The following is an 11565-nucleotide window of genomic DNA, read 5'->3' as shown; positions in this document are numbered from 1 at the left end:
TCAGAAGGAAAAAAATTTTGAAATCATGTTGAAGTATGTGGGATTATAATAAACATAGGTAGGTGAGTCACCCTCCCCATGAAGACAAGGTGTCCAGTCCATGAAGCATGCTAGACGGTACCCACAAGCTCTAAAGCAAAAGCCCCCTAGAGAAATGAAAGTAGTCTATGACAGAGAGACGGACAGAGGGCCAGATGGGAGCACATATAGAGAAAAGAATAGGGATAGAAACTGGAGCGAAATTAGGACATTTCAGTGCATCAAAGCAGAGGAGACATCCTAGAGAGTTGGATAGGAGAGCAGCGGGGGCTGGGACCTTCCAGAACCTGTACTGACACAGATACTGATCTCCCAGTTCAGGCTAGGTTGGCCTTCTAAGGACCAGCCAGCTCAGACAATGCTGGAAGAAATCAGCCAGAGCCATTATTTGGCTTTTCTCCAACCAAGCAATCATTGATTGGCTGGATTTTTCACTTTCCCTGAGCTGTTAACTCCTGAAGGGAGGTGATCAGGCCACTTCCGCTCTAATCTAAGAACAGACTCCCCCACTCCCCAGGGGGGAAATCTGTCACCTCTCCCGGTTCAGTATTGGAAAGGACATGCTTTGGTTGTGTATAAACAAAACAACCTCGAGTGGTCCTGAAGTTGTATCAGTTCCAATTGTATTTATTTCTTTGATCAGGTTATATAAGTCAGAAGCAGGACCAAATAGGACTAAAGACCCACCAATGATTTTCAAGACCCCCAAAGCCTGTAAGTTTTTACTTTATTTTTAGTCTTATTCGTGGTCATCTCTTACCTGGTGTGACAGAGTCACAGCCACATTTACACAAAGAAAGCTGGAGCATTTAGGCAAATATTCAGATTCCAAGCCCCCATTCCATTTTGGCCAGGCCAGTCAAATGGGGGAGGATGTGACAGATGAACAAGATTTCAAGGGCCCTGCCTGGCCGACTCTGATCTTTCCTTCATTTAGAAGCGCCTTCAGAGAGGACTGAAAATGGGTAACAGAATCCCCAGGAAGAGAAAAAAAAGAGGAAATAGAGGAAATTAATGGTTTGGGGCTAAATCCAATCAATTTATAATTTCCATGTTTGGACCATTTCAGCCTCTGCACAGCTGCTCTTTGAGGAGACTTGGCTGGGGGTGGTGGGGTGGTGGTGGAATTGGCTTGCTGTCTCTTAAGTCAAAATCCCTGTAGGGTCTCCAGGAGGGTGGGATCTCATCCTCCTTCAGCAACCCCTCTCCTGACCCAGATGGTCCCCACCTCCCACTCCTACCTCCCTTACTGGTCCTTTCCCCCTCACACAATTCATTCTCTGGGTTTGCCAAGGATCCTGCTGACCAAGAAGCCGTCCCCAATATCTCCTCCTTGACCCAGCTCCAGCAGATGTCTTTTAATCTTTCTGGGCCTCAGTGTCCATATATTTTAGCAAGGAAGGTCAGGAAGAGAGCCGAGGCGCTGGTCTAGGGAAGGGGGATTTGGGCCCCAGATGCATGTTTCTCCTGCACGGATTGGAGTCAGTCGCTGGTCGCTTCAGGGACACGGACCCATAGGCGCCCCAGAAGCCGCCCGGCTCTCGCCCCACGTCCCCCACCCCACTCCCGGCCCTCAGATCAGTGCAAGGATCGGCAGAACCTCGCCCGCTGGCTTACCCTCGGATAACCTGCCCGAAGGGCCAGCCTTCTTTTGAACGAGGCGAGGGAGCCCGTCCAACATAGGGAGATTGCCCGAAGCGGGCGGTCAAAGTTGGTTGGGAAACCAGGCGCTCCTGGGTCCTGGCCCTCACGTCTGCCTGGGCCGGCTGGGGAGGCCGCGAGCGGGACAGAGCAAGGCATTTCCCTCCCGGAGCATTTACTCGCATCAGAGGAGGGTGCCCCTGGCTCTGCCCGGTCTGCATCCCCAGATTCACCCGGGCAGCCCCAGCTTGCCTCGCCCGCCGACTCTCAGCCGAATGGCCGCCGAAACAACATCTCCTAGAGCGGCCCGGGGTGGGGGCGGGGGGTCCCAGGGCGATAAGGTTCGAAGATCTAAAACAGAGCCAAGCCAACCCCGGAGAAGGCGGAAAGTTCCGCAACAGTACCTATGTTTCAACTTAAAATTGAAGAGCTAGAGTTTGGTTTGATTTTTGCTCTGAATGGTGCAAATAATGTCTCCTTTTCACTCTTCTGTCGGAGATCTCAGAGGTATAGACCTAGTCAGGGGGCTAAAAGTTAGTTCCTACTCCCCCCATCCCCAAATAAACCTTTTTACTCAGACTACCAGCTAAGTGCCTGCTTTAGTATAGTTTTCTGCAAACTTGCTATGGAAAACAAAACCAAAAAACCTTTGCTTATATTTTTTACAACGAGTAAGTTAACGGTCTGGTTTTTAGGAGTTCTAAGTGTCTGAGTGGAGTCTACATTTTAGTTGTTACAAAGATTGCATTAAGCAGATCTTATAAGCAGAAATGTAATTCATTTTTAATTTTTCTGTTTTCAATTTTTCATGATAAAATTTATCCTCTATAAAATTTATAATGTACACTATTAAAATAACAAATACCAGATTTATAATAATAATAAATACCAGAAAAGTAGTTCTTTGATCACTTCTGGCCAGAAGCACTATTCCCAGAGTCCTTGGTATCCTTACAAGCACCTTTAACAAAAGTGGCAGCACACCATATGTATATAGCTTTGCATTTTGTCTTTTATTTTTTTAGGAAAGTGTTAATGATGGTTTTGTGTCTTTACTAATGTCTTTTTAATGGTTCCATTTTATTGTATGAATGTGCCACAATTTATTCAACCAGGTGACTATTGATAAAATGTTTCCAATTTTCTCTTCCTTTTTCCCCTATCTTACCAAAATACACTACTCTGTGTATTTATGCAAGTATATGTGTATGGTATGGTCTTAAAAAACGGGTTGTATCAAAGGTTTTGTGCATTTTTTATATTCACGGAAGCTGAACCTAATCTCACAGTGTTAAAGCAATTTGTATGTCCTTTCTCAGAAAAATGTCTTTTCTTGTCCTATTTTTCTATTGTCTTTTGTTAATCTAATTTCTAACTAATTTGTTTTTTATATTTTATTAAAACGTGAGGTCATGGTTTTTTTTTGTCAATAGAATTATACTTGTGACTGAGGATTTGAAGTTTATATGTATTAGAGTTTTCTCGACCATTTTTTCCTTTTCTGGAAGAAATGGAGTGTAGATTTCAGACTATTGCCCATTTTTATTTTCTCTTGCAGAGCTGCATTTTTATTGGATAGATTTGGCTTTTCTTAATCATCTCCTTTTCTTCTTCGACTCTCCTTAAGATTACAAGACACCGAAAAGTCCCACGTTGGACTCACTGAAACCGCTACAGCGCTGCTGCGGCAGAGCTGAAACAGGCCAGACTCACTGTTTCCTTCCCCCGAAGCCTCAGCCCGAGGCAAACCCCTCCACAGGTCAGCAGACTCTCGCTTAAGAACTTACAAAACACTAGAAAATTGAGGTAGAGTCTAAGATACGGCTGCTCCAAACACCTGGCAGATGGGCCTTTGGAGATTCGGCCCTTCGGTTCTGAACGGGGGGGAGGACGGTCTGTCGACTCGGCCTCGGTTCTCTGGATAATGAGAGAAAGCCGCTCCCTCTAGGGACCTAGTGATCTCCACGCACTTATTTATCCCCAGAGGACACCTGGACCAGCAGGGACTGACGTGGGCTGGGGAGAGGCGGCGGGGCTGAAGTTGGGGGACGAGGGAGGCCAGCGAGGACTAGGAGGTATTAGGGAACGGAGGAGCCGCACAGGCCGCGCGTACCGCTCTCTCCAGAGGCCCCCATCAGCGGTGGGATCCTCGCAATGAGCCAACCGCCCCGCATCCCGCCTCGCAAAACTCCAGGCGGGTTCCCCTGTCTCAGGTCGCAGACACAGCCTCTTTCTAAAGCCCTGGATATTCCGCGGGCTCAAAAGCAGCCTTTGCAGCGCTTTTCTGGGAAGTAATCCTCATTCCGCTCATTGCCACCACTTTCAGAAATTCTTCGGAAGGCAGAATGGTTTGCGCCTTGATCCTACCTGGGCGCTGTAAAAAGAAATCGGGCCCCCAAAACATGAGGCCGAACGTTAGAGAAAAGATCCAGAGAGAATTCGGGCCCTGCAGAGTTTCAGCATCAGGAGCCGGATATACACGAGAGAGGATGTGGCTGCCAACACTTACTGAGCACTTCCTGTGTGCCCAAACTGACCTGACTTGAAATTGGGGGGAATTTCAAGCCAGTCAAATGCCTCAGGGTAGTGCTAAAATTAGATTAGGTCGCGGCGGGGCTCCCGGAGCGGCTGGGCAGAGTGCAAAGGGACAAACTTTCCGGGAAGCGTGAGACCGCAGCGGGGGCGATCCGTGGCCGGGGCTGCCCCCGTCCCTCGCCGCAGTAGCGGCGCCAGCAGCCGGCGCCCGCCCGGGCAGCGCGAGCTGGGGCGGGAGCGGGGGGCGGGGGACCGGCGGGCGCGTGGGCGCGCTCGCGCGGATGGGAGGGCGGGCGCGCGCCGCCGCCGCGAGAATAGCCCGGGAGCGATCCGGACAGCTGTTAAAGGGGCAACGTCCCCGGGATTGAGGGACCCACCAGGCGGAGACAGGGGAACTGAGTTGCGGACGCGGAAGGGCGACCCGGACGCCGGGACTCGGGAGGCCAGCGCCAGAAAAGCCGGGAAAAGTTCGACTGGGCCCGCAGTGCCGGCCCAGGCCACCCCTGCCTGCCCAGCCTGGCCCCAGCAGGCCTCAGCCCCGCAGGGCCCACCACCTGGAAGCCACATCAACTCCTCAGCCCCCAAATTGTGCCTTCAGGCTTAGCAGCTCCTCACGCCTCGCACCAATGAGGAGACTCAATCCAACATCTCAAAGCAGTCCAGTCATGCAAGTACAGGAAGATGCAGACAACCTTATCTCTTTTGCCAAAGCCTCAGACTGACGCCCCAGCGCTATGGAGACACCTTCTGGGGAGAGTCTTAGTCAAAGGCCCAGCCCCACCTGGATGGAGGAACAGTACACCCCACCCCTGCTGAGAGCCACTGGTTGCTCCCAGCCTGGCCAGTATGGCCCTGAGGGACTCCCACCTCCTGAGGTGCTCTGCAGAAGAAAGAGGAGGAGGCCACATTCAGGAGGAATGCAGCAGGGATCTGGGGGCATCCCAGCCCGGGTAAGGGCGGTCACTCATCACTTGGAGGATCTAAGGAGGCTACAGAGAATCATCAATGACCTTAAGTCTCCACAGGCTGAAGAAGGCCCAGTGGGGCAGCTCTGGGGCTGCGTCTGGGCCTCTGCTGGTTGACAGTGATGGCTGTGGCTTTCCCAGCACCACCGAACACCCTGATCGGGAAGAGGAGAGGGCAGACTATTCACAGGAGGAGGACCACTTCCTCCTTCTGGCAGGGCCCAGCTGCTTTGGTCTCCCTGGAGTCCCCTGGGCCAGGAGGGGTCTTGTCTCTCCAGGCAGCTGGGCTCTATGGGTCCCTTCAGCACTGTCACAGCCACTAGGAACCCCTTTTACCATCCTTGGGGGGCGGAACTAGTCTGAGCAGCCGGGAGAAACCGTCCAAGCCCAAGACGCTGGCCGTGCCTTAGGGGCCCAGGATTGGGAGTTGGAATCTCCGGTATTTGGAACATCCTTTCCTTGGCCATCTTCCTGTCCCCACCTCTAAACTAGGCACGAACAGTGCCAATGGCTTCCCCTCTCCATCAGAGGAACCTCCCCAAGGCTCCCTGCCACTATTCTCTTCTTCTTCTGTTATTAAAAAGTAAGCAAGTGGAGCCCCCCCCCCCAAAATTAGATTATAACATTATCTATTTCTTAGTCAAAAGACCTCTTTCCCAGGAGAGGTCTAAGGGGCTTTCTTTCTTTTTGGGGGGGGGGCGCTTTCTTATTTGATTTCTGATCAAAGGACTTTTTTAACTTCTTGGTCCCATTATTGCATTACTTCGGGTGAGAAAATTTTCCAATTTATCCAAACAATTGCTTGAATGAGTGTAGACCACATACTTGGGTTGAAGAGCTCAGCTCCTGTCCAGAAAGGGAGGGGGCTCCTCTAGGAAGAAGAGCTCCCCATCCCCACTCCAGAGACCCTCTGTCCTCCACTGTGGATGCCTTCTCCACACCCCCAGCTCCCTCTTTGGCCAGAGCCTGTCTTCCTGGGGTGTTTTTTTCCAGAAGTCGTCTCTTTCTCAGGAGGAATGGAGAGACAAGGATTTGAGGGCAGAACCAGTGTCCCTGGTGGCAGCGAGGGTGCTTGAAGCAAGTGACCAGGGTGAAAAGAACCAGGTTTCTAATGGTGGTTCCCTCCACCCTGGACAGATGGTCTGTGAACCTGAGGCTATGATCCCCGTGGGTTTTGGGGGAAACCACCAGCATCCCGTTTTGCAACAACTGGTTGTTTTTGATGTAGACAGTCTCCTATTTAGTGTGATCCCCTTTTAGGGTGTGTGTGAGCAGCACTTCAAAAAGTGAAAGGGAATTAAGAAAGCAAGAACATTATATGGTGGTTACTAGACCCAGTGGACAATCCAGTCCTTTTCATGCCCCACCCCACATATTTAAGGTTGAGCTGAGAGGGATTTTAAGCTCCAGTTTCTGAAATTGTGGTTGACATTCTCTGTGTTAATTTCTCCTTTCACTCTCTCAATTTTTACTGTTTCCTGGAGCTCTTCTAAGACAAACCACACAGGCAAGGTGAGTTGTGGCAGGACAGAGAGTGAGGGAACACTGTTTTAGACCAACCAGCTTTCACAGAAAGTTGACTCCCCATCCTGAAGCATGAGAATGGGGGAGGGGATGGGGACGAGGCAAGCTTGCTCGTCCCACCAGAGTCCGGCCCCTGGGGGAAGTGCAGGCTCACACCGGGCGACCCCTCAGCTGGGGTCATGGAAAGGACAGGCAGAGAAGTCTAGAAACGCAAAGAAGTTAACGATGTTTGGCCGTCTGGGGGCTTATCGGTGTGTCGGGGTCAGGCGGGGGCCGAGGCAACAAGCTCCGGCAGACAGGGCCCGGGTCGGGGCTGCACAGGTGAGGAGGCTGACTCAACATGGGACCACGTGGCAGCTGGACTGGGGACAGTCCACTTAGGAGCTTCTGGGAGGAAGGAAGGGGGTAGCTGGTGAAATATTAACCCCCCCTCCCCCACCCCGGGTTCTGAAGGGGGAACCACTCCTCAGAGGTCATGGACTAGAAGAGCCCGGAGGCTGCTACCCCTTCCTCTCTGCATCTAAGATCCAAACCCTTTCAGTTCTCAACCCGTGGCCTCTGGGAAGGTTCAAGTTCTCGATTTTCCTCTACCTCCTTGCTCCTCCTCCCCAAGGGCAAAGAGTGTCTTGGCCTGGTGCGGGAGTGGGAGCGGGGAGAGGGTGAGCAGAAATCTTTAGGCATTAGACAAAGATGCACCAGATAAGCCAGGAAGGTCTTAAAGTGAATTGGAGGTCAGGCGGGGCGGGATATGAAAACCCTTTTCCCGTCCCTCGATTCTGATGGCGCCTGGGGAGGGAGAGCGCCCAGGGCCCCCTCACAGTTTTCCCGTGGTTGAGTGTGCTTCCTGGCTTGGCAGGCGGGCTCAGGAGGGATGCCTGGGAGGCTGGGGAGTCCCAGAGGCGATTACTGGCAAGGCAGCCTGGGGTTTCCAAGGCTGGATCGCCTCGCCTCTGCATTCGAGGCCGTTGGGCAGGGGCCGGGTTCGGGTGCCTCCCAGTGGTGAATCAGGCTTCTGACCTCAGCACCATTCCGGCCTTGCTCCGGAGGGTAAACATCCTCTGCACTTTGAAAACTGGTGGGACAAGAAAGCAAGGGGGTGGCTGGGAGAGGGAGGGAGGAAAGGAGAGAGGCTTAGAGGAGAGGAGGTTCTGAAATCCTCTTTTTCCTGCCAGGAATATTAGGGCAGCCTGGAGGACGAAGAAGGAGCATCCCGCTGTCGATGTTTCTCTCTAGCTAGATAAAAAAATCAGTTTTCTAGAGCCTCAGAAATGAGACTTTGAAAATGACCCCAGCGTTGGGGGATGGGGGAAAGGACTGTCAGGTCTCAGCTCGATTCTGATTCCCTCAGAAGCAGCTAAAGGACATCCCTCTGGAGGGACAGAGGGCATCTGTGAAGGGTTAGGGGCACAGGCAGGACAAGAGGAAATTCTCATTTCTTGGGGACAAACTTGGTTACTAAACCTTAAGAACATAGTTACTATGGCTATCATTTTTAATGTTGAATATGACGTAAAGGGAGCCTGTTTTGACTCTCAATTCAAAGTCATTTTTGGGCCCTGGATGGAGTATGAAGAAGCTGTGAGATCAAACAGACCCAGCATAGACCTGGATCCCTCTCCTCACCGCTTCACCAGTTTCGTCTCCCTGAGCATAGCCTCCTTGCCTGTAAAAGGGGGATAATACTAACAGTTACGGTGTGTATAGCCCAGGACTTCGTGTCAGCAAAAATGTCCCACCAGCCTCAGCTGCCTCTCAGACCTTCTTAAGGCCCTAATGACACATGTCCCAGAAAAATTCTCAGGCACTTGCCTCCACCCAATTACAGCCAAGTGACTAGAGTGACTGAGAAGTGAATTAAAAATAAAGTAACACCAAATTCCACTCTTCTCCACAGACCCCAGAGAAGAAGGAAGGAAGGAAGGGAAAAGGTAGGTGGAAGGGAGGAAGGAAGGATAGGAGGGAGGGAGGGAAAGGGCGAGAGCTCAGTTCCCTTTCTTCAGGTGTCCAGGTTGTAGCCCACCACCACACCAAGAGAATCAATAGCTCTGGGAAGAGGCAGATGCTATTAAATCAAAGCTACCAAGTGCAGAGACACCCCTAACAGCTGGTGTTTTACTCCAAGGATGAGAATAATTCAAGAAAACAGCCAGGCTGAAAACTCTTCTTGGACATCAGAAGATCTTCCTTGAAACTGCTTTAAACTGTCTACGACTTGGACGTTCATTGCTGAGTTCAGTTCTGTAAGACTGGAGTTGCCACCATTCCCACCCTGTCTTCACGGGAGTTCCTTACAGAAGCAGCCAGGGAACGGAGGTGACCATGCTGAAATGCACAGCTCTGCTCCCTGACTAGCCTTACACTGACCTAAACACTAGAAACTAACTCCAAGCACGAAGTGTAAGTTCAAGCAACCGAGGTCCAGGCGTCCCAGGTCTCCCCTGGGTTTGGAGACATGGACTGTTCAGTCTTGAACTGACACGTATTGGTTTACTCCGCTTCTCAGGCTCAGTCTTCCTCTGTAAATGGGTATAGCAGCCCCCTCATGAGGTGAGGGTATAATAAAGCTCGTTATGCGCTTTGCCCCAGTACCTGGAACATGATAATTGCTGAATAAACAGCAGCGATGCCTACGGATTCTCTGGTCCATACCGGAGGAAGCCAATTTCACGTCCCGACGTTACCTCAGAGGCTTTGTGGGGAGAAGCCGAGAGAGGAGCGAGGGGGAAGCGCTTGGTAACCGGCGGTCTGGCCCTGGCCTGAGAATTCTTAGCGGAATCTCAGGCGCAGCCGGGCCAACCTCTGTCCTACTTCCAACCCGGACCCATCGTCCCCCGACCCCGCTGGGGCGAAAGCCTGGCCTCTCTACGGGGAGCCTTTTCGCCCGTGGCCGAGGCGCCGGAGCCGGGATGCGCTGGGCGGGACAGTGCGTGTGAGGCGCGGTGTCTGGGAAGCGGGCAGCCAGAAATGGTCCACCAGGGACATTTCTCCCCTGGACTCAGCGCCCCGAGCCAGCCTACTCCCTGGGTGGCTTGGAACCGCACTTCGGGCCTGGGTGGTGGGGAGCGAGGTTTTTACTGCTCACGTCCCAATCTCCAACAACAGGCAAATTCCCCCCATGCGCTTTTGCCGGGCGGCATCTTCTCCAACAGAAGTTCCAAACCAGCTCCGCACAGGCCTCTCTCTTTCCCGGGGACCCGCAGCCCACTCTGCCTTCTAAATCCTCTCTCCAGAGACAGGGACTGGAGGACTTGCTCCAAGCGCGCCCTTCACCTCCTCTTTCCCAGGCTCCTTCTGACAATGGCTTTTTCCCTGCAAGGTCTCCAGAAACAGAGCAAATGAAAATGTTGGAGGAAAAGTACTGGTTCTGTCCCTCCTTCTCCTCAGTCATGTTGGAAAAATAATCAGAAAATTTCAAATAACCAGGAAATCTGCTGAGAAATGGGGACCCAGAAGGGAACAGCCAACCCAAGAACTGGCTTTTCTGTTTTCAATAGGAGCCTAGTCCCTCCATTAGATATGAATATAGCTTCTGTGTGGCTGTCCGTGAAACATATATTTCCCAACCAGGCAGCAAGGGATGTGAATTTTCACTGGGCCCTAGGGACACCGAGAGGCCGCAGGTCAGAAGAGGGTCTTTTCAGACGGCGTCCAAACAGAACGAAATTATAACATGAAAAGCAGGGCTCTTGATTCAGATCTTTCCTGTTTAAATAAGGGGTGAGGGTAAGAAGCACTGGTGAAATATCCAAATAATTGAAAATATTTGTAAACAAATTCTTCTCACTGGGTCTCTGTTTGTGTTGGTGGGTGTGACACACAGAATCAGGGGTCCACTAGCTGTTTCCTGATAACCCCTCCCCCTCCTTTGAGCTTCCCAGATGGCACTAGTGGTAAAGAACCCACCTACCAATGCTGAAGACATAAGAGACGTGGGTTCAATACCTGGGTTGGGAAGATCCCATGGAGGAAGGCATGACAACCCACTGCAATATTCTTGCCTAGAGAATCCCATGGACAGAGAAGCCCGGCAGGCTGTAGTCCATAGGGTCTCAGAGAGTCGGACACGACTGAAGTGACTTAGCACACACGCACGCTGTGCTAAGAAACAGAAAGAACTCAAGTCCGCTTTAGAGTGTGAGAGCTCTGCCAGTGGAAGGACTGTGGGAACTGACAGGGGAGAGCTTGGAGTGGAGAGTGGAAGGGCAGAGGGGAAGAGAAGTGCAGCAGACACTGAGTCAGAGGCCCTGAGACAAAGTCCTGGCTCTGTGTCTTTAATGTCTCCTTGCCTCAGTTTTCTCATCTGCAAGATGGGGATAATACTGATCTATAAGCCTGCTGTGAAGAATAAACAATAATACATGGGAACATGCTTGATCATCATCATATGTTCCTTGGCCTGTGCCTAATTCAAAGGGGATCATGGCAAGAATAGCAAGGGTCCAGGTTTTGCCCCAACCCAGGGATGGGTATGAGTGTCCCTGTGGCTATTTGATGCCCTGACCCCTGAGCTCAGCTGGCTCCGTCTCACCGTCTACCAGATCCAAGGGAAAGTGAGAGTCCATCTCAGCAGGCTGCCCCAGCCCCTGTTTACTTTGGCCACGTTGTGATGGCCCTGCTGGGTTTGCCAACAGGATTTCGGTGTTTGCTCTCCTGCCTGGCATGACTGCAGAGGCAGCTGGCACTCTGCTCCTGATTGTCATGCTGACCAATGTTGCTCACAGCAAGGGGATGCTGTGACTCCCTGCTGCTTCCTCCCCCTTCTCAGATGGGTGGAGTCTCTTTTTATTATCATTCCTAAGACTCCTAGGCTCAGGAAAGCAGGGTGGTAGAGAGATACCACAGTCTTTCCCTTTCAAATGGC

The 11565-nt window shown here is 51.7% G+C and overlaps 1 pseudogene; it reads left to right on the top strand.

The window, feature by feature from the left end:
* The first annotated feature begins 4025 nt into the window (after nucleotides 1-4025).
* Nucleotides 4026-5543, top strand: LOC133055619 (protein INCA1-like; annotated as a pseudogene).
* Nucleotides 5544-11565: the final 6022 nt, after the last annotated feature.

Source organism: Dama dama, chromosome 5 (genome assembly GCF_033118175.1).
Source record: "Dama dama isolate Ldn47 chromosome 5, ASM3311817v1, whole genome shotgun sequence".
NCBI classification, from domain to species: Eukaryota; Metazoa; Chordata; class Mammalia; order Artiodactyla; family Cervidae; genus Dama; species Dama dama.
The sequence above is the reverse complement of the archived record's forward strand: the minus strand, read 5'-3'. Positions and strand labels throughout refer to the sequence as shown.